The sequence below is a fragment of the Macaca mulatta genome, chromosome 6 (genome assembly GCF_049350105.2).
Source record: "Macaca mulatta isolate MMU2019108-1 chromosome 6, T2T-MMU8v2.0, whole genome shotgun sequence".
Lineage (NCBI taxonomy): Eukaryota > Metazoa > Chordata > Mammalia > Primates > Cercopithecidae > Macaca > Macaca mulatta.
Window position 1 is genome coordinate 90,271,877 of NC_133411.1, and position 15,799 is coordinate 90,287,675.

General features: G+C 33.5%; 1 protein-coding gene across 2 annotated transcripts in view; it reads right to left on the reverse strand.

Annotated features, from left to right (window-relative positions):
* The window catches only part of EDIL3 (EGF like repeats and discoidin domains 3), a 455,143-nt gene that overhangs the window by 6,031 nt on the left and 433,313 nt on the right, over positions 1-15,799 (reverse strand). The window lies entirely within an intron of this gene.

Consider the following 15,799-nt stretch of genomic DNA (forward strand, 5'->3'; position numbering starts at 1 on the left):
TAATATATTTTTTGTAAGACGAGCTACTATTCTTTGTTAGGGACCACTATCTATTCAGGCCAGTATAGACATCATAAATAGGAGGCCTCCAGGGATCATGGAACAAAGCAACATTATTCTCCACGATGTAGTCAGAGAGGTGGGGCAAATTTCAGTTTCTTTTAGTAGTCATGGAATAGGACCCTAAATATCACAGAATCCCTTGGGGATTTCTTGCACATATGATTTCTTTAGAAAATCGTCTAGTTTGTAAAAATGTGCTTCTTTTCAGTTATCCTAAACTGATGAAAATTTTTAAAGAGGTTCCCATTCTTCTAACTTTTGGGAATTTTTGTTCACATCATTCAAATAGCAAGTGGTTCTAAGCACTTTTAGATAGATTCCCTATGGCTAAACATCAGTATTTTACATCAGTATTAAACATCAGCATTTTAGTAAGATTTCAAGTGACTATCACTTCATCCCTCTGGGCTTTTGATGCCCCCTTATAGGTTTCATTATTTTTCTTCTGCTATTTGGAGACTATAGTTGAACTGCATCTGGGATTTCAGATATTGTGGAAATACAAAGGTTGAACGAGACTTTCTAAAGTTTTTTCTATTGATTGTATTTTCTTTGTTTATGGTATCAAGCATACCATTGTCCTTACTGACTGTATCTGTACACTGACCTGCTGTTCTTAAGGGATAGAAGACAAAGGTAAAGATCCATTTTCCTGGGGCAGCATGTATGTGTGTGTGTGTGCAGAGGTGCTGGACTGAAAGAAAGCTCAGAATTCTTTATTTAACACACATAATTTCAATCCTTTGTGCTTTCATCCAGAGAGCTTATGGAGAAGTGAAATAAGACAGTCTTTGGTAGCTCTGATGCTCAGAAACCCTGTTTCTATCTAATTCTACCCATATAACGAAAGAATCTGAGATTTGGAAGAGAACTCAGAGATCTGCTATCAATAACTCTTCTCTCTAATATTTCTAACATGGAACTTTCAGCCTATCCATGGCATGCCTCAATACAACAGGACAAGTATGTATTTAGACAGTTTGAAAGTCTGTCTTTTTATAAGGCTAAAATGTATATATCTCACTTCAGTCTACTGAATCTAATGCTTAATTCTCAATGAAAATAGAACAAATAGCTTATCAAGAGAACTTCTGACATACTTAACAATAATTGACACAAACCTCTCAAAAACTCAGCTTCAGTGCTCTAGGCTAAACATTCATGGTTCCTTAAAAAGTTCTTCATGTTGCATGATTTTCAGACCTGTAATCTTGATTGCATTCCATTGGGTAACATTTGCTTGAACTATGGCTCAATGAAAGTGTGGTATTTATTGCGACACAGAATATAGACATACTGTGAATAACTCAAAAGATAGAGTGCACCTTTGTTGTAGATACAGTATTTCTATCAATGCAGTGTAAAATGTAGAATAATTATATTGCATTTCGGGTTATAGTTGATTGATTTATGGTCAAGTAGATTTTGGATATTTTAATAATTTCTCCTCAGTGAGGGTTTTCCAATTTTTTTACTTGTATCTATTTTATAAAGCAACAATTTATATATTATATAAGTATATAATTCTGATTTTTGTGGGTGACATAAGGGACAGATGCTTATTAATTTATAGTTCAGGATCATAAAATTTATTTTTATATACTGAGTATCAACATTACTTGAATTTTTTTGACTGTCAAAAATTTCAGAGTTACAACTTGAATCAACGCTTTAAGTGATGTAAAGTCTTACGAACATTTTCACGGAATTAGTATGCATGAATCATGTCAAACATAACATTTTTCCATTTGAATAGTTTGGGAAAGAGCCTTCATTGTTTCTAATTCTACAGCTAGATTGTCAGTAAAATTTTAGGCTAATCTAAAATTTATGTTCTACTTTGCCCTATATGCAAGCATTTCAAAAATCAATTTTTTTAATTAAAAAGTAAAAAATATTAAAATATGTAGAAAACTATTTTTAAACATTTCAGTTACTGGTATAAATCTATATCATATTAAACAAATCTTATTAGAAGCTTTGCATTTATGAAACTTCTATGAGTGATTGGCTATAAAAAGTCTGAAACCGAAGTTTAATTCTTTTAGCCAAAATAGACTGCAGCTATCATTCAGTGAATTCAATTTTCTAGGAAAATTTACCAGCATCCTGAAACCATTTCATGATTGAATGGCCAGTATATTATTCTTGATGTTTTTCTCTGCAATCAATTCCACTAAACCAATGAAACTCTGTAACAAAATTAGCCTCAATATGAGTACATTCTTCTAGATGTAATAAGGAAACAAGAAATTCATTTCCAGGTAAATTTCAATATTCTAGAAAGTGTTTCTTTGGAAAATAGTGATATTGAGAATTATATTCTAAGAGAGTCACCCAAAAAGTAGGGGTTTCTGTTGGAACCAATAGACTGTGTTAACACGTGTCTCCATTGATCATCAGCCTGCAGAATGAACTGGGGGGTCGGTTTTCACTATAGGGCATCCCAACAACACTACAGCACAAATTGTCATCAACAGAAAGGAATAAAGAGCTGCCACAGTGTCTTCCATCCCATAGCATCCTGAGTAGAACCATTACCCTCCAAATCTGCAAATGAAATAAGGTCATAGCTAACCGAAACAATCTATCAGGAGGTGAAAGTCAAATGGAAAAAAATTCAACCAAAATGTATACATAGGACCTTAAAGTAGAGCCAAAGACAAGGATAAAGTTACATGTCCCAATTTGTGAAAATATAATGTGTGTAATCTATAGATAAGAGATAGAATGTGAAGAGGACTTGTTTTCATATCAACCACTAACTATAACATATTAGATAATCACTTTATTTTTCTGTATCCAAAAGGAGTTGATCATCTTGTCTTCTTTGCAAGAAACACATATCTAGACATATCTTAATCTTGAGTTTGCTTGTGTGTACTATCTTGAAGTAAATTGCTGACCATCAAATCTTTGCTCTGTTGAACAGTTCTTCTGCAGAGTTTAGGATGTGTCAAATCCAGTGTAGGCATAGCGTTGACAGACACATGTCATTCCAGTGATCAGTGTACAGTCTACAAAACCGTGTGTAACAGGAGTGTGTATTAGATGTTAACCTTACCCAAGGAGGAGTCTGTTCTTTGCCCTCAGCTCCTTGAAGGTAATTTCTAAGCCCTTGGAATGGCCTGTCTGAGGAGAGTGTTTTTGTTTCCCAGGGGCCCTTGGGCCACACCAGATAGCCCATGCTAACATTGTGGTTACAGTGAAGTCTTCAGGTCAGCTTGACCACTGAAAGGGTGGAAACTAAAGTTAGCCACACAGATGGTCAACCATGTCTAAATGTCGGAGCTTCCATAAAAACTCTGAATACCAAGGCTAATGTGAGCTTCCTAGTTCGCAATACTCTGGGCTTATTGTCACATACCATGGCTGAGAGAACTTAGTACTCTCCAGAAGTCTCCAAGACAACTGAAAGCTTATGCCTGGACCCTCCTGGACTCTGCCCCATATGCCTCTTCCCTTTGATGATCTGTATCCATATCCTTTCATCATGATAAACTATAACTGTGAGTATGATAATTTTAATTGTGTTTGTGAGTTTTTCTATTGAATTATCAAACCAGAGAATGATCTTGGGGAACTGAGAATGTGCAATTGATGTCAAAAGTCAGGGTGGGTTTGGGGAATCCTGAACTTCGCAATGAGTAATTGGTGTTGAAAGGCTACAGGTTTCATCTAAGTTTTGTTGTCTGAAACACTGACAGTTGGAAAAGGAACCTCAATTGTCTGAAAGGGTTGTATCTACAACTTCCCCAACATCATGCGCCAGCCTGTGACAGACATTCAGGCTTTAAAGTTAATTGTGAACTTACTTTCTATTCTGATGCTTTGACTAAATCCTGAAAGGACAGTCCATTGAAATTTAATTATTTTGACTCATGAGTATCCTTTCTAAACCTTCTACTGTTAGGTTCTACTCCCTCTATTTTACTTGCTCTTCTTATTTTCAATTTCTGGATGATATTTCTTCTCATGAGCATAAACCTAATAAGCATATCAAACAACTGGTGTTACTCGTCCTCTTGCATATTTCAGTAACAAAAAATTCAATTTCTTTGTTCTCCTGTATTTCTTTAATATCATTTCCATAAAAGCTTATAGGTCCTTTGAGAAATACTACTTTGTCTATCTACTTGGGATTCTTTTGAAATCCCTTAAGAAACTGCAGTCAGATTTTCTGAAAGGTATTGTGCATGGTCAGAGATATAATAATTCTGCACCATAATTCATATTGGATATTAATTTTTATCTATATCCCTTTTAAAATGATGTTTTGTTCCATAAACCCTTTGAAAAATCTAGACCCTGTTTGCTTCAGAGATTTCTTTGTTTCTCAAGATTTCTCCGTGAAATTACTTGAGGCTTTCAAATTGCCTATTTAACTTCAAAAATCTAATTATAGAACATTTTTGTTTGATGGGAGAAGTGAAAAACAAAACATGGGGACAGGTTCCATAGTCTTTCTTTCACCAGGGCATGATTCATTTTAAACCATTAAAATGAATATATGGGTTCCCTAAAAAAATCATTTCTATTCCCATTGTTGCTCTCAAGAAATTTCTTGTGGCTCTAAAGTTTGCTGTCTATTGTAATTATGTATAAAAGTAGATTTTTGGCTTCAAGAAATACTACATTTCACTGAACTAATCTGGCTTTGCTTCATGTTCCTAGTGTATATAAATCTCTAATTATATCCCAAGAAATTCTTTACTACACCACAAATTTGATGTTCACTTACAATTCCTGTAGCATGATTTGCACTCTACTGCTCCTTCTGTTAGATTTTTTTTTTCTGAAAATGCACCAATGAAAGATTCCAATAATAATTGGCCAAAAGATAGGCAAATGTGTTTTTTTCCCTACCCTGGCAATAAAAGTCCACATTTCTGGCCCTTCATTGCTGCTTAAATTGCCAGATTCTCTTTGGTTTCCATGTAGTTGACCTGAAAGCTGGTTGAGGAACATAATTCTTCATTGGGAAAGACAGCTGTGTGATAGCTTTCTAAAATTCATTCTTTCTTAGATCCTCTGGAATTTGAGAGTATGGGAAAAGAGGAGAAAATAGCACATTTTAATAGTATTTTTTAGAACATTTAACTTCTGACTTTGCATAGAAGAGTTCAACTGTTCCTAAAAAGATGTGGGATTAGGGGGTCCTATTCTCCCCAGTAATATCAACTTGTCTATTACTGGCAAGCTGGCGTAGGTAATACTTGTGATTCCCTAGTGCACTGTGACAGTGACAAGTTGAGCTAAGACTTGCCAACATCCTACTCAGCCAGATGAGAGACAAAAGGGACTGGGGGCAGAATGTCCATCTTCATTCATTGTATGGACTGTTTTCTTACATAACCTTGGCTTTAAGAAGCAGAGAGCTGGTAGCTCTTTAGAAAGAGCCCAAAGAGGCTCACTAAGAAGTTCATGTTACCTTTTGTTATTAGGTCTTGACCTTGAGAAAAAGACGTAGTGAAAAATCAAAGCAAAGAGTCCATCCTCCTTGACTGTTACCTTCCTTTCACCAAGCTTACTGGCATTTAGAATGCAGAACCTAAAAGCCAGTAGGTAGGATACACCACCATATTTAACTTCTTTTATGATGAAAGTCTCCTTAAATAATAAGAGTATCTTAGGAAATATATCACATAGGATGATTGCCTATAAAGATTTATGAAACATAAAATATGCCATTCTAAACTGTGGCTATATATTTAAACTATCTGCCTTCCACTACTCAGATTTTGACTGCCATAAGAAATATTCCTACAGAAAAAGTAGAATTGAGAAATCATCTGCTTTTCAAAGACATCTCCAGGAGATGTTACCAGGAATAGTCGGAAAGTAAAGGCATCTACTTTTTTCTTTTTAGTCGAACATAAGAAATGTAGAAATGCCTTTCCTCTTTTCTATAAAAGTACAGAGCAACTCGCCTCTCTATTGAGTTCAAAGCTCATCTCTCAAACTCTCATCCTAAATCATACTAGGTATTTTCCATCTCATCAGAACAATTTGAGACTTTACCCCTGACTCTACCCTTCATGGTAGGTATATAAATGATGTGGCAGTAGAGAAATTGGTGTGTTTTGGTAATTCTTGCCATATTAGGAGACTTTTCCTCATTTCGAGTCTCATTGAAGAGTTTCACCCTTTCATCCTATCCTTGTCAGAAATGACTTAATATTGAGCTCTATGTATGAACACAAAAGTGATTTAAGCACTCAGTCATATGATTTCTAAGCCAGACTGGTGATGAGGAGAAAAGAGTATTAGGGAGTGAGAGAAGACAATCCTGGAGATGGATGCAGAGGTAGCAAAGTGGAATTGTACAGCTGAAGCAGGGTGCCTAGGTGTGAGTGTAAGTGTGTATTGCCTAGGCACAGAAAGTAGTCATTCTCCTTTATCCTCTCTCCTGAATATCCTTAGTAGACCATCGTCCAGCTGCAAGACATAGAAGATCTTAACTGGAAACAAGATTGCAAGATGAAATATTTGGAATATACTTACACTAAAGAATGTATCATTTATCTAAATTGAAATTTAACTAGGTGTCGGTATTTTTATTTGCCAAATCTGGCAACACTATATGAAGAACATGAGGAACGCCAGACCTAAGCTGAGCAGTCACTAACTCTTCTTTGGGATAAGCTAAATTTTAGGTCTTTTCTTAAGGAGTTGAGGGTATATTATTATTAAAATACACTTGATCTCAGAAGGGAATATTAAACTTTGCTATTACTTATGGCTATTGAAGTATTACCAAAAGGAAGAAAAGAAATAAAAGTGTAATTTTGTTATATAAAAGTTATATTATTTTCACTCATACATGAGGAATGTCTTCCTTTAATTATTATTAAGTATCAGACATTTCATTTATCTGTTCAAAATTGATTTTGTTTCTAATTTTATTGGAAATAAGGAAATTAGTTCTTATGTTGTTTTCTGAGTTTGGTCCTCTGCTCACAGCTTCAGAAAAACTGAGAGGAATGCCTCTTCACACAGGTATAATCACTGAATCCGTCTTTTGTTAAAGTTATTTTTTAATCAGTTTTGTGTCTCAAATTACGCCAGAAACTTTTTGATGATGACAAATGGGTTCCCTCTTTAATAAGTGTCCCCAGAGGGCTTATTACAGGTGTATTTGTCCCAAGAGTGCTCTATACATATTAACACAGTTTCTCTTTGAGATTCAACCAAAGGAACTACATAAAAATCACTGTCAAATGATTAACTTTATAAGGTGTGGCAGATTCAGAAATCTTTTTATAGTTTCCCATAAACATGGACATATGACAGGTATCATTTATTCTTTTTCAGATTTAAACTGTGAAAAAGTAGAAAAATACTGCCACATTAATTAAGTCATTGTGAAAGTGTTAAAGGGGAGACTTAATTGCTAAACATATTGCAGCTGATGGTGTGATGGTGGATAGTAAAAATGGCATATGTATCATGCAAAACTAATGTCCTTGAGCATTTTTTAGCATATAATAAACAATCAAAATATTAGTTGTTTGGTGATTATTTAGAAATAAAATGGGTTCAAATTTTTGCTGTATTCTAATTAATGTAGTTTGGATATTTGTCCCCTCCAAATCTCATGTCAAAATGCGATCCTCAATGTTGGAGGTGTAGCCTAGATGGAGGTGTCTGGGTCATGGGGGCAGATCTCTTACATATGGCTTGGTGCCCTCCCTATTGTATTGAATGAGTTCTTGCTCTACTAGTTCACAGGAGAGTTGGTTGTTAAAAAGTAATGTGGCATCTTCTCCTCTCTCTCTTGCTCCCTCTTCGACTTCCGCCATAAGTAATGAAGGTTCCAGATGCCTCACCAGAAACCATGCAGATTCTGTTGCCATTCTTGCACAGCCTGCAGAACCATGAGCCAAATAAAACTCCTTTCTTTGCAAATGACCCAGTCTTAGGCATTCCTTAATAGTAATACAAAACAGATTAACACCACTAGTCAATGGTTAATGCATACTTCAACGATCAAAATAATGACGTAGTTTCTGTAATACTTAGATTGATCAAGTACTTGTTTTCCTAGTAGGAAAGAAAATGATCAGATTCATCTAAAATAACATCATAGTTTCTTCTATTAAAAATACTAATTTTCTCTCAGGTAACATCTCCTGCTTTCATCAGGCTCATCACTACCTCTTAATGAATGACAACTTCACTGAATTTTAAACGATTTATTAAAGTTTGATAGCCTTGATCATTCTACTGGGGAGCTAATCACTAATCAATAGTTTTAATATGTTAGCATTTTTAATCAATGCATAGAGTCACAGTTGGGCTAACACTTGATGATTTTTCACAGTAGTAGTATAAGAATGACCTAAAAAGCATGAGTAATTTTTTTCATTGTGAAATATTGTCATTATGCAATTAGGTCTATTAATAAATAAGTCACACATAAACATGAGATATTCAGAATTTTAAGTGTACACAATTTTAGTGATTTCTGATGAGTGATGGAAAATTGAGAAGATAACAATAAGAAGATTTTAACTTTTTTGGCATTTGAGCACTGGGAAAGGTAAGGTAATAAAACATGTAACAACATTTTTATTATTTTTCATTTATGAATATTTTACTTTGATAGTACTGCTATGTAACATATTCCTTGTGTTTTTCACACTTTTTTTTTTTTCATTTTTGTGGGAACATGTGCTAACTAGAAAAACTATATTGTTTCAAATTTTAAGGGAGTTTATCAAACTCCCTGAAAATGTAACTCTGAGTTTTGGAGACAAAAGATAATTAGCAAGAAAAACAGTAAACATATATTTTCTCATTATTATCGTATTATCCTGACTTGTTTTCTTCTTTCTCCATAAATTTATTGAGAATGATGTTTCATAGCATCTGTACTAGGTGGTTATCTATCATTAAATAACCATCATAGCAGTAGGGATATTCTTCCTACTCCTTGCCCCCAACCCACCCTAATATTGGTGAATTTTATGAATTTTCTGCCTGATGTATATTTATTTCTACCACCTAATTGTTGTTAAACAGAATTCTGGTTTTGCTCTTTTATTTTTTAATGATGAAGGTTAAAACACCCAAATGCCATCAAGAAAAGTAAATGCTTCACTGACCAAAATTAACTGCATATCTTACATCGACAGTATTTAATATTAGAAAATGTGAAATAATGTACAAAGGATTTTCTTTGAAATCTCACAATTAATCCTTAAAGAAGGACAACTGGCTTTCCATTGATATTTCCAAATAAACTGAATGACTTCTTAAAATCACTGAGTTCCTTCAGACAGAACGGTTTCTGGTTGTTCCTGCGCTAATGAGTCACTCTGGTTTGTATTTTATTTTCAGCATGTAGCTAGTTGTTCCATTCTATAGTTGCACTTACATTGGGCGCTAGCCCTCTCTCTGATCATCTCTATCCCATAAGCCCCATCTCCTGTTCTCTCCTTCCTTTCCTGCTCTTAAATCCTTCTTTACCCTAGATCTGAGAACAAATATCTTTGGGCAGGTAGGACACTTGGAGCTTATGTTAAACATGGAAATGGAAGCATAATACTTTTTGTAGGAGACCCAGGGCTATTTGCTCGTGGACTTGCATCCATTTTTCTGTCTTGTTTTTGACCCCAGGCCTCCACTTCACAACTGATTCTGATAAGTGGGTCCCTATTATGTTCTCTGTGTACCTTAACAACTGCTATCACACTACTCATTGATGACAATATGCTGCTTTCTGAATTCAGTTTATTTAACTAGATTGTCCTTTCCCAACGCAGCAGGCAGACCTAGGTCTGCAAACTGCATTCACTTTGCTAAATCAATTATTCTGTACTCAGATATTTCCTGATATATTTCATTCTTGGTCAGAGGCCTTAGCAAAATTGACAAGCATCCCATTCTATTTTGGGCATACCAGCATATATCCTAGTCAGGTATCACAATATTAAATTACAAGGAGAAAAGCAGAGAAACTTCTGAATAGCAGTTGATACCAAGTGGTGTTTATTTAAATAATATCCATGATGTGCTTATTACACATTGCATGCCTGTATCAAAACTTCTCATGTATCCAATAAATATACATACCTACATACACACACAAATTAAAAATATGCAAATTAAAATAAATAAATAACAATGTCCTTATTTTTAGACAATTCTGAAATAACATGATTGTCTTCTTAACTTTAGTTTCAATTAAGTCACTCAGCCACCAAATATTTAAGTAAGTCAAATAAAGTGACTACATGAATTTCTATCATGTAGGGGCACACTTCACTTGCTATTACTGAATCCTAGTGTTTTGTAAAAAGCCATGTATATTTTGGAAATTGCTTTTTGAAAAGCAGCCTCCTTTCTCTCCTTCCCTGCCTTATTTGAAAAGAGTAATAGGATTCTGAATGGATGAAACTAATGGTCTCCAAGTAATATGGAGAGAAACTGTCCTTGATCCTGCTGCTCAGAAACATGCAGCTGTTCCCTCTTGAAAGATAATTCACTCCCTTTGCTTTCCCCTCCCCCGCTATCATCTTCCTCTGTGATTGCCACTGCCGATTCCATTTTATTTACCTCCTAAGGGATTCTTCAGGTTCTGAGTTTCACACCCAGATCAAATTTCAAAAGAACAGCATGACTATTATTGACTACTCATCTGACCTCTGCCTTACCCATGAGCTGGACTTTCAAGGTATTAAACATTCAAATTTAATTTCAGCTCTCCAAAACTACTCACTTCAGCAGAAATGACAGGATGCTCTGTGACATCTGTAATTACTGTTGAATTTGAATATATCCTTCAATACAGACCATGGCTGACAGCTTTATTAATGAGGACTGATGATGTTGCTGCTTCTATTTTTCACACCCATGTTGAGAAAGGGAAGGAGGTTGAAAAGGACCAGGGACTCTTTTCTTCTACTGGAGAGTGATGGACTTGTATGAAACTGACATAATCTATGTGCTACTTCTTCCCTAGAGTTGTTTTATCAAATACTATACCTAGTAGGTTATATTTTGACTTTCCAAAATAAACAGATTAAATCAAAGTTTTTCCACCTTTACTAAGCTTCTCATTAGACTGGGAGATTGTGTCATATTCAGATTTTTTTCTCACATGGAGTCTGCCAACCGAATACAAAATTTAATGAATATACATTTCACCTCCTTCTAGATGATCCCCCCATCTAATCTGCATCCTAAACTACTTAAATATATTATTTCAATTTAAAATTTGTTTAAAGTTAGTGTTTACTTTGTGATTTTCATAAGGGAATTGGCAAACTTATTAAAATTTAATCTTATTTTTAGAAACATTGATTCATATTGACTTCCTCTGACCAATTAGAGGCCAAAGTCCTAAGGAATAATAATAAATTCCATTCTCACTAGAAAAACAGAAAACTACACTTAGTTTCAAAAATTTAATTTTGTTTTTGGCATCAATTAGTCATTTTTCACACACTTGCTTATTATTTAAATTAGCTGGGGCCTCTGTAAACATTTAGATTTCCAGCTCATCTCCAGAGAGTCTGAAGCAGGGCCCAGAAATATGTATTTTTAAACAAGCTCTCCCCATGAGTGCTATAATCAGACAATTATGGTAACTACTGAATTAGAGAATTCACCAAGATATTGCAGTTTATTTCTTGATGAATATATGTGTGATTCATCTTTAAGGACCAAGAAAGTCTTATTGGAAACAGGGGATTTTATTTTTTATTTTGGAAAATCCAGGTAAAGTTTCAACTTTCCAACTTATGCTTTTACAAAACCCTGGATAATTTTATGGAGGAAGATGAAATACAGTATTACCAGCTTCTTTATTCCTGAAAAAAGAAAGCTCCTATGGTGTGAATTCAGACTTATTTAAACACTATGATGTTATGACTAATATACTGGATGAGAAAACCCATTTTTATTTCTAATTTTTCCATATAAGTACTCTTCCTGAAATTTATTATTGCTTTACTTTGGCTTATAACGTGAAAAATTAAATACTGAAAGTGTTTGTCAAGTTTTGCAGTTTTCCTGCTAAATGTGGTAAAAAACAGCTCCAAGTGTATAAAACAAATGTCACTTTCATAAGGGCAAAGGAACATTTGACTTTCAAATAAAAATGTACCTGAATTAATGCTGTAGAGAAATATAAAAGTTAGTTAAATGTTAGAAAATGCTGTAGACTAGTAAGGGGAAAATACAAATGTATGCACTGTAATGAGAATGTCATCATAAGCTCAATTACAAGAGATTTAATGTGGAATTTAGCTAAAAAACAATACTAAAGTAAACTGCAATTCTTGTGAATGCTATGGGAGGGTATTTAAAAACTGACATCTCAATAAGGAGAACAGAGTATTATTTTTCTTCAATTGACTTTTGGCATGTGTGTGTGTGTACACACACATGTTTATTACATATATGTAAATACTCCTCTGTGTGTGTGTGTGTGTGTGTGTGTGTGTGTATGGCATTGCTTTTCTGAGGCTTAGTCATTCTGATTAATAAAAAACAAAAAGGCCATTGATACATTTTTTGAGTTTTATACCACTTACTGTAAACCTAGAAAATTGCATTTATTTTCAGATTACTTTTCTGAAGTAATCTTGTGTCTGGATCTACATCAGACTTCCACACCCACACTCCCAAAATCTATTAAAGCAAGCAGTCAATAAAAACAAATGGCACAAAAGAAGACTTAGAAGCTTTTGTTTATACATATTTCTGTTTGAAAAGTACATCTATAAAACATCTCACAGACACATGTTTTGCCCTGAAACATTCAATTCATCTATTATATTTGTCTGGATGAAAGCTTGTGGTTGAATTGGCACTTGTAAATATTGAAGACTTTTTTTTCCTCTTATGGAAAGTAACCATGGAAAACAAGACAAAAATAATGTTAAGAATCAATAGGAGATGGCTTACTCAGCCCCAGAAAAAATTAATTGCTAAGTAGTATTGAGCCCTTTTAAACAGAAGAGCGCATCTATAAAGGATATATGAAATGATACGCAAAATAGCTAGTAGAACCAGTAATAACAGTAAAGCAAAAGTTATTTTGATACTTATCAAAAACATATTTTATTGATATATATGTATATTTACATATAAAATGACAACATTTTCAAGTATTTAAATAACTTAGGCAATACTTTTTCTCATTTGTTTTATAAAATTCTTTTCTACATAAAAATGGAGAGATCTAACGCTCTGTAATTGCTTCTTCCCCATAAAAGATTTCCTTATAATAACACTAATTACTGAATTTTTATCTACAGTTTACTCGTGTCAGCTGTCTTCTTCAATAGTAAATAGTAAACTTAGGCTTTTATCTTAGGCTTTTCTTCATTATGCCTAATTAGTTACAACATTAAAAACAAACTGGTCAGATTTCTTTTTAAAACTACCAGTTAAATTGGTTGAGTTTAGCCAATTGTCATATATTTATAACATAAAAATGCTTTCATTAAAAATTTTTACATTATACAAATAATAGCATGCTTTATGGTCTCACAGGGGAATTCCAGCTCACATTATTTTTAGTAAATAGTATGCATCAATCTACTTTCACAATTTTCCAACTTGCCTAGTAGAGTCTACTTTTTCTTAACAATAATATTTATTTTGGTTAGATGTTTGAGGTGATGGATATCCCAATAACTCTGATGTGACCATTACACACTGTATATGTGTATTAAAATATATGTAGCCCCCCAAATATGTACAAGTATGACACATCAATTTAAAAAAGAATTATTTTGGTCATGTCCAAATCTTATGTTATAATAATTATAGTTCCTAAATATGTGGATTGATAGCTATAATCTATTTTGCTTGTGTTTATGGAGGTAAGTTTCTGGGCTTTAACATTCATTTGAAGGTGGATTTCAAAAGTTTAAAATATGTATCACAAATCCTGAAGCAATCACAAAAACAGCAAAATGTTATGGCTGATAATTCAACAAACATGATTAAAATGGAATCACTGAAAATTTGATTAATCTAAAAGAGTGCAAAAATAGGAATAACAAACACAAATAGATGTGACAAGTAGGAACTAAATAGTAAGATGATAAATTTAAATACAATTACATTAATACTCCCATCAAATATAAATTTTATAAATGTTCCACTTGAAAAGCAGAGACAGTCGGACTGGCCAAAAGAAGATCAAATTATATGCTGCATAGAAGGAATACTTTTCAAATATAGAGTACAAATAGGTTAACAGTAAAAGGATGAGAAAAATGCTAAAAAACTATATGCTAAGGTAGCATTCGTAAAAAGAAAGCTGGAGTTAATATCTATTAATATCACACAAAGTAGATTTCAGAGCAAAAAATACCAGGGGTACAGAAGTTCATTTTCTAATGAAAAAGGGTTGAGTTGATCAAAAGGACATTAAGAATCTGTTTATGTACATATTAACAGAGCTTCAAAATACATCAAGTAAACACTGATGTAATGGCAAGAAGAAAGAGACAAATCCATGACAGTTGAAAATTTCCACTTTCCTTTCTCAGTAACTGATAGCACAAGTAGACAGAAAATCAGCAAAGAGATAGAAAACCTGAGTAACACTATCACACAACTTGACACAAAAAGTTTATGTAAGTTTCAGATTGAGATAATGAAATAAAAACACTTTAACAGGAAAATCTCTAGTCTATAAGAAAAATTACTCACATATTAAATCACTTTTTTACATAAATGGAGACAAAAAAGCATTTGAACAGTTTAATGGTTTAACCATAATTTTCTTTATGCTTCTTCCCTAACCTATATAAAGATTTCACTATTATAGATATGCTGTTTACTGAAACTTACACATGGATAAGTAAATACTCATCTGTCTTAAAATTAATTTCAAGCCTGTATAATTTATGAAGTTTAAAAAAATTCATAGGAAATCTTAGGAAATCTTAGGAAACACACTGCATCAGAATGCCTACTGTAAAAGGTGAAAGACAGGAACTGAAATAGTTATTTGCAATAAATCATGGCAAACACTTGTCTATAGCTCACAATGTAAGTTGGAAAATAATTTTACAAAATATCCAATATTTATTCAGTTTAAGATGTCATTGACCATAAATCATGCCATTATTTTATGTTCATCTAGGAAAGAATAAGTGCTCTCAATTAAATTGTGATGTTAGATACACCAATTTCTAAGATGTTAACATGTGAAATGTGCATGTGTACTGAGATGTTACATGAGTGTGTTCTGAGATGTAAAAATGTGACTAGATGTGGTTTTTTAAATCTAAAGCTAAAAACACATCTCCTCTAAAGTAAATTTTGTATGAACTAAATTTAGACTGTTGAATCACTTAAACAGCCATTCCAGCCCTAGTGTTTCTGGGGAAATTTATAAATTCTCTGCCTTGAATATTTGAAGAAAGAAAGATATTTTCAACACCTCTGTCAGTTAATAATGCAATAACCATAAGGGAGTAAACAGATTACATATCATAAAAATAATTATTAACTTAAATATCTAACATGTATAAAGCAGTGTTGCAGTCTCCCCCAAATCCTTGATCTGATAATTTTTGTTGATGTCTTCGGAGAGCTAGCATTCCTTGCACAGTTGCTTAATTCTAAGCAACGAATTAACTTGATTTCACTAATCCAACTGAGGCCATATTCAAACATCTGATCCCAATTAGTCATTGATAAGGCATTGAGTACTTTCATTCTCCAGGGTCTTACAGATACTGAAACCAGTAGATACTATGAAAAG